This window comes from Arachis duranensis, chromosome 5, assembly GCF_000817695.3.
Source record: "Arachis duranensis cultivar V14167 chromosome 5, aradu.V14167.gnm2.J7QH, whole genome shotgun sequence".
NCBI lineage: Eukaryota > Viridiplantae > Streptophyta > Magnoliopsida > Fabales > Fabaceae > Arachis > Arachis duranensis.
In genome coordinates, this window is record NC_029776.3 from 50,492,114 (window position 1) to 50,501,616 (window position 9,503).

At 41.7% G+C, this 9,503-nt stretch overlaps 1 non-coding gene across 1 annotated transcript; it reads left to right on the forward strand.

The window, feature by feature from the left end:
- Positions 1 to 1,129: 1,129 nt before the first annotated feature.
- On the forward strand, positions 1,130 to 1,236 carry LOC127747917 (small nucleolar RNA R71). Its single transcript, XR_008009863.1, has one exon. It is a non-coding gene; the product is annotated as a small nucleolar RNA R71 (small nucleolar RNA).
- The last annotated feature ends 8,267 nt before the right edge of the window (positions 1,237 to 9,503 follow it).

The following is a 9,503-nucleotide window of genomic DNA, read 5'->3' on the forward strand; positions in this document are numbered from 1 at the left end:
CTCATTGTTCTTCCAGCTTTTCTTCTTGGTCATCAATTCCTTCAAGAACTTGGCGTAAAGTGGCATTTGCTCTATTGCTTCAGCAAATGGTATGTTGATTTGTAGTTTCTTGAAGATTTCCAAGAATCTTGAGAATTGGTTATCCTCTCCCTTCTTCTTTAACTGCAGCTGCTGGGGGTATGGAGCTTTTGAGAGGCATGGTTTGAGTGCTTCTCCTTCTTGATGTTACTTAGGGGTGGAGATTTGAGTTCCCTCTTGTCCCTTGTCTTCTTCATCCGAATTCTTCTCTGGTGGTTTCTTATGGGTCTCCTTCAATTCCTTTCCATTTCTGAGGGTGATAGCTTGACATTCCTCGCTTGGTGCTGAGTTAGTGTTGCTGCAAATATTGTGTCCAGGGGCTTGCTTAAATAAGTAATCAATCTGTGTTTCAAGTTTCTTGATGGTAGCATCTTGATTCTGCATGTTGGATCGCACTTCTTCCCGGAAAGCTTCACTATCTTGAATTTCCTTACATATGCTTCCAAGTAGGGTCTCAATCCTTGAAAGTCTATCCTCAGTTAGTGATGGTGGGTTGGGATTAGGTGGTTGTTGATAGGACCTCTGTGAGGGATATTGGTGAGTTGCATTGTTGTTGGGGTTGTGATTGTGGTGTCTCTGGTCTTGGCCTTGGTCTTGTTGATTTCCCCACCCAAAGTTGGGGTGATTTCTCCATCTAGAGTTATAAGTTTTGGAGTATGGATCATGGATTTGTCTAGGTGAGTTTCCAACATAGTTGATTTGTTCTTAGTCACCTTCTTCTCCTATATTCACTCCTTATTGAGCTGGTGATGAAGTGATGACTGCTGCAACTTGGTTTTCCTCCACCTTCTTGGTAAGATCTGCTAGCTGCTTGGTGATAATCTTATTTTGAGCTAGCAATGCATCCATGTGGTTCAGCTCTATTACTCCTCGAGTATTACTTCTTTCAGAGGCATAGAAGTAGTCATTCTCAGCTACTGTTTCAATGACATCTATGGCTTCTTCAATGGTTTTTTTCTTGTTTAGAGAGCCCCCTGATGAATGGTCTACAGCCTTTTTTGACTCATAAGAAAGACCTTCATAGAAAATGTGAAGTTGAACCCATTCATTGAACAAATCTGGTGGGCATCTTCTTGTTAAGTCCTTGAACCTCTCCCATGCCTCATAGAGAGTCTCACCATCTTGTTGCGTGAAGGTTTGCACCTCAGCTCTCAACCTATTAATTCATTGAGGAGGGTAGAATCTTGCCAAAAACTTGTTCACCACATCTTCCCAATTTGTGAAGCTCTCCTTTGGGAAGGATTCAAACCACTTGGATGCTTTGTCCCTGAGTGAGAAAGGGAACAAAAGCAGCCTATAGACATCCGGGTGGACTCCATTAGACTTCACAGTGTCACAAATTCTCAGGAAGGTGGTTAGATGTTGATTGAGGTCTTCTTGAGCACTTCCTCTAAATGAGCAATTGTTCTGAACAAGGGTGATTAGCTGGGGTTTTAATTCAAAGTTGTTGGCATGTATGGTGGTCTTTTGGATGCTACTTCCACAGTTTCTTAGATTTGGATTGATGTAGGAGCCTAGAACTCTCCTTTCTTGTCCACATGGTTTGCAGGGCCTTCTCTAGCATGGTTGTGAGCTTCTACTTCATGATTATTTTTCCAAGTTCTCCTCCATGTTGGTTTCAAAATACTCTTCCTCTTCCTCAGCACCAACAACTCCTTTCCCTCTTGCTTCTCTCCTTAGTCTCCGGAGGGTTCTTTCAGGTTCTGAATCGAAGGAAGTTAAAGCTCCCCCTCTTCTCCCTGTCATACAACTAACAAGACACACAGCAAGAGATGAAATAAAGAGTTTATTCTTGTTAGAGTGATTGTTAGTGTGAGTGGTGAAAATTATCAAACAGTTAGTGGGTTAGTGAGCAGAATTGTAAATAATAATAAAGAAAGAAAGAAAACAGAGGGGGTATAGGGGGTGAGGAAAAAACGAAACAAACTGAAGGTAAACAACTGAATAAAGTAAACAAACAAAAGAAAAAATGCTCAATCTAGTGAACTTCCAACTTAATCATTGTTGATACAAAATCAATCCCCGGCAATGGTGCCATAAACTTGATGCACGAAAACTTGTCTCTCAACAAATTTCCCTTCGGCAAGTATACCGAATTGTCGTCAAGTAAAAACTCGCAATAGAGTGAGGTCGAATCCCACAGGGATTGATTGGTCAAGCAACTTTAGATGGAAGAATATGCTAGTTGAGCTAAACAGAATGTAGTTTGAGAATTGCAGAAAATTAAATGGCGGGAAAGTAAATAGCAGAAAATAAAGTGCAGAATCTTAGATGGGGATTTGGGGAAATGAGCATGTAAATAAATGGCAGAAAGTAAAGAGAATAGGTAAGATCAGAAATGGGGAATTCATTGGGCTCAGGAGATGTTGTATTCTCTGGATCAAATTCATTTTCATCTCTTCCATAATCAAAGCATCTATTGATCTCCTTGGCAATCTTAAGTGATTGGGTTCCAATTCCTTGGCAACCCAATCTCTCTAAGCTTGAACAATTGCCTAATTCCTTGATTTAATTGCTCATGGGAAGAGATGAAGAGTGGTCACTGATTATACCACATGTATTTCCAAATCAAAGTGTTGGGAGGATTACATGTCACTATATCCGCCCAGACCCCAATTTGGTCCAACATGAGAAAGCATTTCTAGCATGATCTCCTCATCCCTTTTCCAAGGCTTAGAGGACATCCAATTATGGAGAGTTTCTTTTCCAAGACAACTAACCAATTGAATTAAGATCGAAAGCTTTCTAGTAAATCAAAAGAGAAGAAAGAAGAAGAGAATGAAAACTATAATTGATCCATCAAATTACAACAGAGCCCCCTAACCCAATGAAAGGGTTTTAGTTGTTTATAGCTCTAGAAATGGAAAATGGCAGAAAAGAATCCATCCTTAGCTAAAAGTGCAGAAAAGTAAATATACAGAAGGTAGTTCTCCAAAGTGCCAAGCTTCTCTATAGTTGAAAACTACTCCTATATATACTACTTCTCTTGATCTTCTAGTGAGTTCTTCAAGTCTTGGATGTGGGCCTTAGATCTTGAGTTGAAGCAGTTACAATCTTTAGTGGGCTCAGCTTGCAGAAAAGTATGAATTAGGCATGGGCGTTAGTGAAGTTAACGTTAAGTGACATTGTGGGTTCGAGAACGTTAGTGGCAATCACCTTTTTCACTAACGTTCCAACCCCATATAACCTACGTTAACTCCAACGTTAGTGGCACTAACGTGACCACTAATGTTGCCTTAGAAACCTTCGCAAGCATTATTGGGACTCACCTTTCCCAATAACGATGCCTTGTGCCCCTTGTCCCTACGTTAGAGTTCACGTTAGTGTAACTAACGTGGCTCTTAATGTGGGTATGCCTCATCTTCGAGAGCGTTACTGACACTTACCTTTTTCACTAACGCTCCAAGTGCCCTTACTCTCCACGTTAGAGCTCATGTTAACTAAGTTAACGTGGCCACTAACGTGGTAGTGAATGCCATCTCCAACATTAGTGACAAAGGTGAGTGTCACTAACGTTGGCTCATCAATCTTAGCTCCACGTTAACTTTCACGTTACTGGTCTTAACGTGACCACTAACGTGGGCAATGCTAGTTTGATCCAACGTTAGTGACAAAGGTGAGTATCACTAACGTTGGCATTGTTCCTCTCTTCCATGTTAGAGTTCACGTTAACTAAGTTAACGTGACTCTTAACGTGGTTCATTGCCACATTTTGGAGCGTTAGTGGTGTTCACGTTTACCACTAACGTTGGAGATTCCTTTGTCTCCACGTTAACTACCACGTTAATCTAGTTAACGTGGCAATTAACGTGGGCTTATGATGGCTTCACAGGCGTTATTGGTGATCACTTTTCTCATTAACGTTGCAAGCTCTTTCCCATTCCATGTTAGTGGTCACGTGAACTAGGTTAACGTGGCTACTAACGTGGCTCTTCCTTGCTTCCTTTGTCCTGAAATCAAGCAAATAAATTGCATCAAAGCTCTACTCAAAGTTATGAGATTATGCATCATCAATTTGTCATTCAATTCTTGCAAAATCCTCATGAAATCATCTGAAATTCACAATAGTTGCTTGAATCAAGGTGTGAGTGTATTTTCATCCAAAACTTGCCTTATTCTCTAAGAAAATGCATGAAACTACCTTAAAACAGTAAAGAAAAGGTCAGTGAAACTGGCCTAGATGCCCTGGCATCAATGGCACGACAAAGACTTTGGTAGCAGGAACAGGAGTAGGGTCGACTTCATCATCATCAGGGTCATATGGGACAATCTTACCATCTTTTACGATGTTGTCCAAGCTAAAAAGAGTAAGGTTAAGATCGGGCACAAGAACTCAAACTTGGTCCTTTAGATTCTCATAAGCAGCATTTACACTGCCCACAAGATGACCCTGGAGCTCGGCATAATCAGGTCAGGCATACTCCAAATCTTCCCTAAGACCCATCATCTCCCTGTAAGTCTATCCTTTCGCTTCAAAGCCATATCTTCAGACAACTTGGCAGAAACCGCCAAGGCTATAGCTCGAGTCTTCTCCCCCTCCAACTCTTTCTCCAACTTGGCCACTTTCACCTCAAGCTCCTCCTTCAAGCCCTTAATCCAATCAAATTCCGACTTGGCCTCCTCCATAAAGGCCTTTGTAGCATGGATAGGAAGATCTTGAGCGGTCCGGTATAAAGCTGCTCCCATGTGTGCCAGTTTAATGCCACTCTGAGTGATAAAGTCCAAATGATGAAGAATGGATACATCATCAGTAGGCATGACACCATAAGGAGCAATTTGTTGATCAACAAACCCGACAGCATCAAAGTCGGGAGCGTCTAGATTAAAAGGCTCGATAGTCCGTGGTCTTTTTGGAGGAGGAATGGCCGTAGGAGAAGAGACAGCAGCAAAAGCCTGGGGAGGATCAAGCACGTGGACCCGAGGGGTAGGGATCATCCTCCTCGGTCCACGAGAGCTCGACACAGGCTGTTTAAGAGGAACCCGGGAAGACCCTTCCCCAGCCACTTTGGCCGAGATATTTTGGGCTGCCATAGCCTTCCTTGCCTTTTTAAAGGCCTTCATAGAGTCATTATTCTTGGCCATCTCTGAAAAACAAAATCAACCATAGAAGCAGGTCACAAACTGGAAAAAGAAAGAAGCAAAGTAAAAACAGAGCAAAATATATTGATTAATACCCAGCACAGTTCGGACAAGGGATGGATCCCCCAAAAACTTCTTAGTATCAAGATGGGGAGGTTCCCCCCAAATATCCTCCAAGACATTTACAAATGACTGCTCGACCTCGTCAAGCATCTCCCACATGTACCAAGACACTACCACATTCTTTTACCAACACAAGGGGAAGGCAGGCTCATTATTTGCTTCCAGCAAAAACGGTCGAGCTCCCTCAACAGTTCAGACCTTAAAGAAGTAATTCTTAAAGTCCATAAAAGACTCATCATACATAGCAAAAACTTTATGTCCCTAGACAGACCAAAAAGAAACCCAAGAAGCTTTCTTTTTGGTAGTCCCAGGCTTAGTCAAAACAAAGAGATATAGAAAGAGAGTTTGAGAAGGTGTGACGTCCAGCTCTTGGCAAAGTAACTGAAAAATATTGATAAAACCCCAGGAGTTCGGATGGAATTGGGATGGAGCTACATTACACGACCACAACAAGTCGGTCTCAAAAGAAGTAAAAGGAAAAGTAATATTCAACTGGCTAAAAAAATAGTCATAAGCATAAAAGAAGTGGCGTTCCCCCCGGGTCAGAGCAGGAAAGCAAACCCTCTCCTCAGAATCAGACGCTACCAATTTGTAATTCTTTTCTTGATCCCTATTTCTACAGAGTCGGTGATGTTTTCTAAGCTCTGCATAGAACTCAGCATCTACCACAGAAACACACATCAAGACAAGGGAGTCCAGCCAATCAGACATGCCCTTAGGAACTTTGGAGGAGGTCTCGACAATATTTTTGCTAGAAGACATGGTCAACTAATCCTACAGCAAAGAAAGAGAGAGGAATTACTAAATAAGCAGCTCAGGCACAACAAAGAAAATAGCTCAGGCAAAACAGATGTAACTCAATCTAAAAACACACACGACAAAAGGAAAATCCCAAGACGCAACCTACTGGTCCAGGGGCAGCCTTTGGTGGCAATAACAGAGCGACAAAGCAAGGACTTAAGGAAAACATCAAAAGTTATCCTAGCAAGAAAATAAACCTCCTTTCAATCAACACTCCGAGAAGAAAATTACAAACCAAATAAGTCATCAACAGCCACCTCTTAAACTACAGTTTCAGTCTATCAGCAAAAGGAACTACTAAACAAGCAAGAGCATGCCCAGTGGAAAAGCCACAATCTTTCTTCAGAATCAAACAAGCCATTATAAAAAAAATCAAGAGCCCCAAAACAAAAAAAAAATATACAGAAATATGCAACAAGATGAGAAACCCTAAAAAGCTACAACCATCAGGGAGGCATCAAAAAAGAGAACCTGAAATCACAGCGACAAAAAAGTATAAGAAATACGAAAAGGTACAAGCTTTCCAACATACGCTCAAACAAAACTCTACCAAGAAATAGAACAATGCAAGCATAAGGGAAGAACGACGAAGGAAGTAAGGAAATCAAAAAAGAACCAACCTGAAAATGAAGAGAAAACGCCGAAGAAATTGGACACAGAGAAGCAAAAACTGGAATCGCCTTCAAGCAAAAAGGCACCCACAACCACCAATGGCATCGCAAAGAAGAAGCACAAACGAAGCAGAAGAATAAGGGGAGTTACAGCGAGCAACAGTGAAGAGAAACTGAAAAGAGAAAGTTTTGGTGTAAATTCAAAAATAAAACAAGAAAAGCGGGAGACAAAGAAACGAAACGCTAAGAAATTAATGAGGCATTAAAAACCCTTGCATGTTCCCATGACATGGAATGCATGTTTTCGAAAATCAAAGAAAAAGGAGGAAACGCTTCGTATTCAGAAGGGGTCTCTACACAGAAGAAGTCAACAAATACTCGAGTTCGGCTTCACCCGAGAAAGACCGAAGTCATAAAACAAAGGACTCGACCTCGAGAGGGAAACCGCACTCAAGCAGAGGCACTGTTCATACCCTGGGTCGAGTTATCCGACTCGGGTTGTTTGGCGACAAGTCGACCGACCTCTTCAGGTCAAAACTACCCAACCTCTTCTCAAAGAGTTCGGCCAGATCACCAGGAAAGCCCAAAAAGGGCCCAAACAGAGGAACACGACCCAAATTCCAAGGCAGCCCAAGCCTAGAAGGACAAGGGCGGTTCCCTTGAAGATAGGATAACTCCACTCAAACATAAGATAAGATAACTATCTTATCTCTAGAAAGGATCACTCTACAACATTATAAATACACTGGAGCACCCAGGTATACCTCATACTTTGATTCTACTAAAAAATTTCTTTTTCGTTCTTTTTGCAGTCTAAATCGAGCATTCTTTCTTCTTCCATTTCCTGGATTTTAGGAACGTATTTTGATGGTATTTTTGTATATTTTGAATCTTTATTTATAAATCCTTTTTTAAAAGCATAATTATAAAAACCTGTTTCCCATTTAAATTGAGATTGATTATCCTTAGATGTTCCAGCTTCATTTTTTACTTGTATTGGAATTGCTGGTTCTTCGTCACTTGAATAATCTAGAATGTGTTCTTCATTCTCTATGTTTTCAGAATTTACTAATTCTTCTTCTATTTGAAAACCATGTTCCATAATATTATTTTCTTGAGCCATTTTTAATTGTTTAAAAAGCATTACTAACTTAAGCATTGGAGTCCCTTGCATGTACCACCACCCTCTGGTGACAAAGAATCAGCAGCATTGCCAGTCCAACAAGTCGGGCACGACAGCTCCGGCTGCCACGCACAAGCCGAACCCGTCATCTCCGATTAGTACAAAAAATCTCGTCCAAGATCGACCTACAGTTTCAGGTAACCCTCGGAACACCAACCAAGAGAGAGTCTTGACTCTTGGGAAAAGCTGGTTAATGCTTTTTTGGCTAAATTCTTTCCTCCTCAAAGGATGAGCGAAATTAGAGTGGAAGTTCAAACCTTCAGACAAAGAGAAGGTGGATCCCTCTATGAAGTTTGGGAAGGATACAAGCAACTGATTAGGAGATGTCCTCCTGACATGCTCTTAGAATGGTCCATCATAGGCGTGTTCTATGATGGCTTGTCTGAGATGTCCAAAATTTCATTGGACAGCTCTGCAGGTGGATCACTCCACTTGAAGAAAACAACTGCAGAAGCTAGATAACTCTTTGAGATGGTTGCTAACAACCAATTCATGTACACTTTTGAAAGAAATCCTGTAAATCATAGAGTCTCTCAGAAGAAAGGAGTTCATGAAGTTGAAAATCTGAATGCCATATTGGCTCATAACAAGATCTTGACTCAACAAGTCAATATGATCTCCTAGCATCTGACTGGAATACAAATTGCAGTTGGTAGTACTCAGGAAGCTTCTTTTGAAGTAGAAGCTTATGATCCTGATTAACCCACCATGGAGGAAGTGAATTACATGGGAGAACCCTATGGAAACACCTACAACCCCTCAAGGAGGAATAATCCTAACCTCTCATGAAAGGATCAACAGGACCACCATTCCCATCTTCTCAAGGGAATATGGAGATCTCTAAGCAGAACCTTTCTGACTTAGCCATTCTAGTCTCCAGCCTCACTAAGACCACCCACAGTTTTATAAATGAAACAAGGTCCTCCATCAGAAATTTGGAGGTACAGATTGGTCAACTAAGCAAGAGGATACCTGAGACTCCTCTTGACACTCTTCCTAGTAACACTGACGTAAACCCAAGAGAATAGTGCAAGGCCATCATCACAGAGGTAGAGGCCAAATCTAGAGAGACTGGAAAGGCATTGAACGCCAATGAGGAAGATCTCACTGGGCATTCAACGCCTAAACCGGCTAAGAGCCTAGCGCTGAATGCCAGTGAGGAAGCCCTCACTGGGCGTTCAATGCCCAAACAGACAGGGAAGTTGGCGTTGAACACCACTCAGGACATCTCTGCTAGGCGTTCAATGCCCAAAATGGTAAGAGAACTGGTGTTTTACGCTAGTAAGGTTATACAGCATGGGCGTTCAATGCCTAAAGGGCCATCAGAGCTGGTGTTGAACGCCAGTAAAGGCACACCCTCTACTTGTCTAATACCTACTCAAGAAATCCCTATCCAAGAACTAAAGGAAGCCAATGGTCATATAGAGACCATAGAGGTTCCTTTGCATGCACTCCTACAATGCATGAGTTCTGATGAATACTCATCCTCTGATAAGGATGAAGACACTAGGGAAGAGCAAGTTGCTCAGTGACAAGGAGCTCTCATGAAGCTGAATGCCAAGCTATTTGGTACAAAGCATTTGGAGGAAGAACCTCCAGTGCTTTCCAAAGAATCCAAAGCTTTGGTT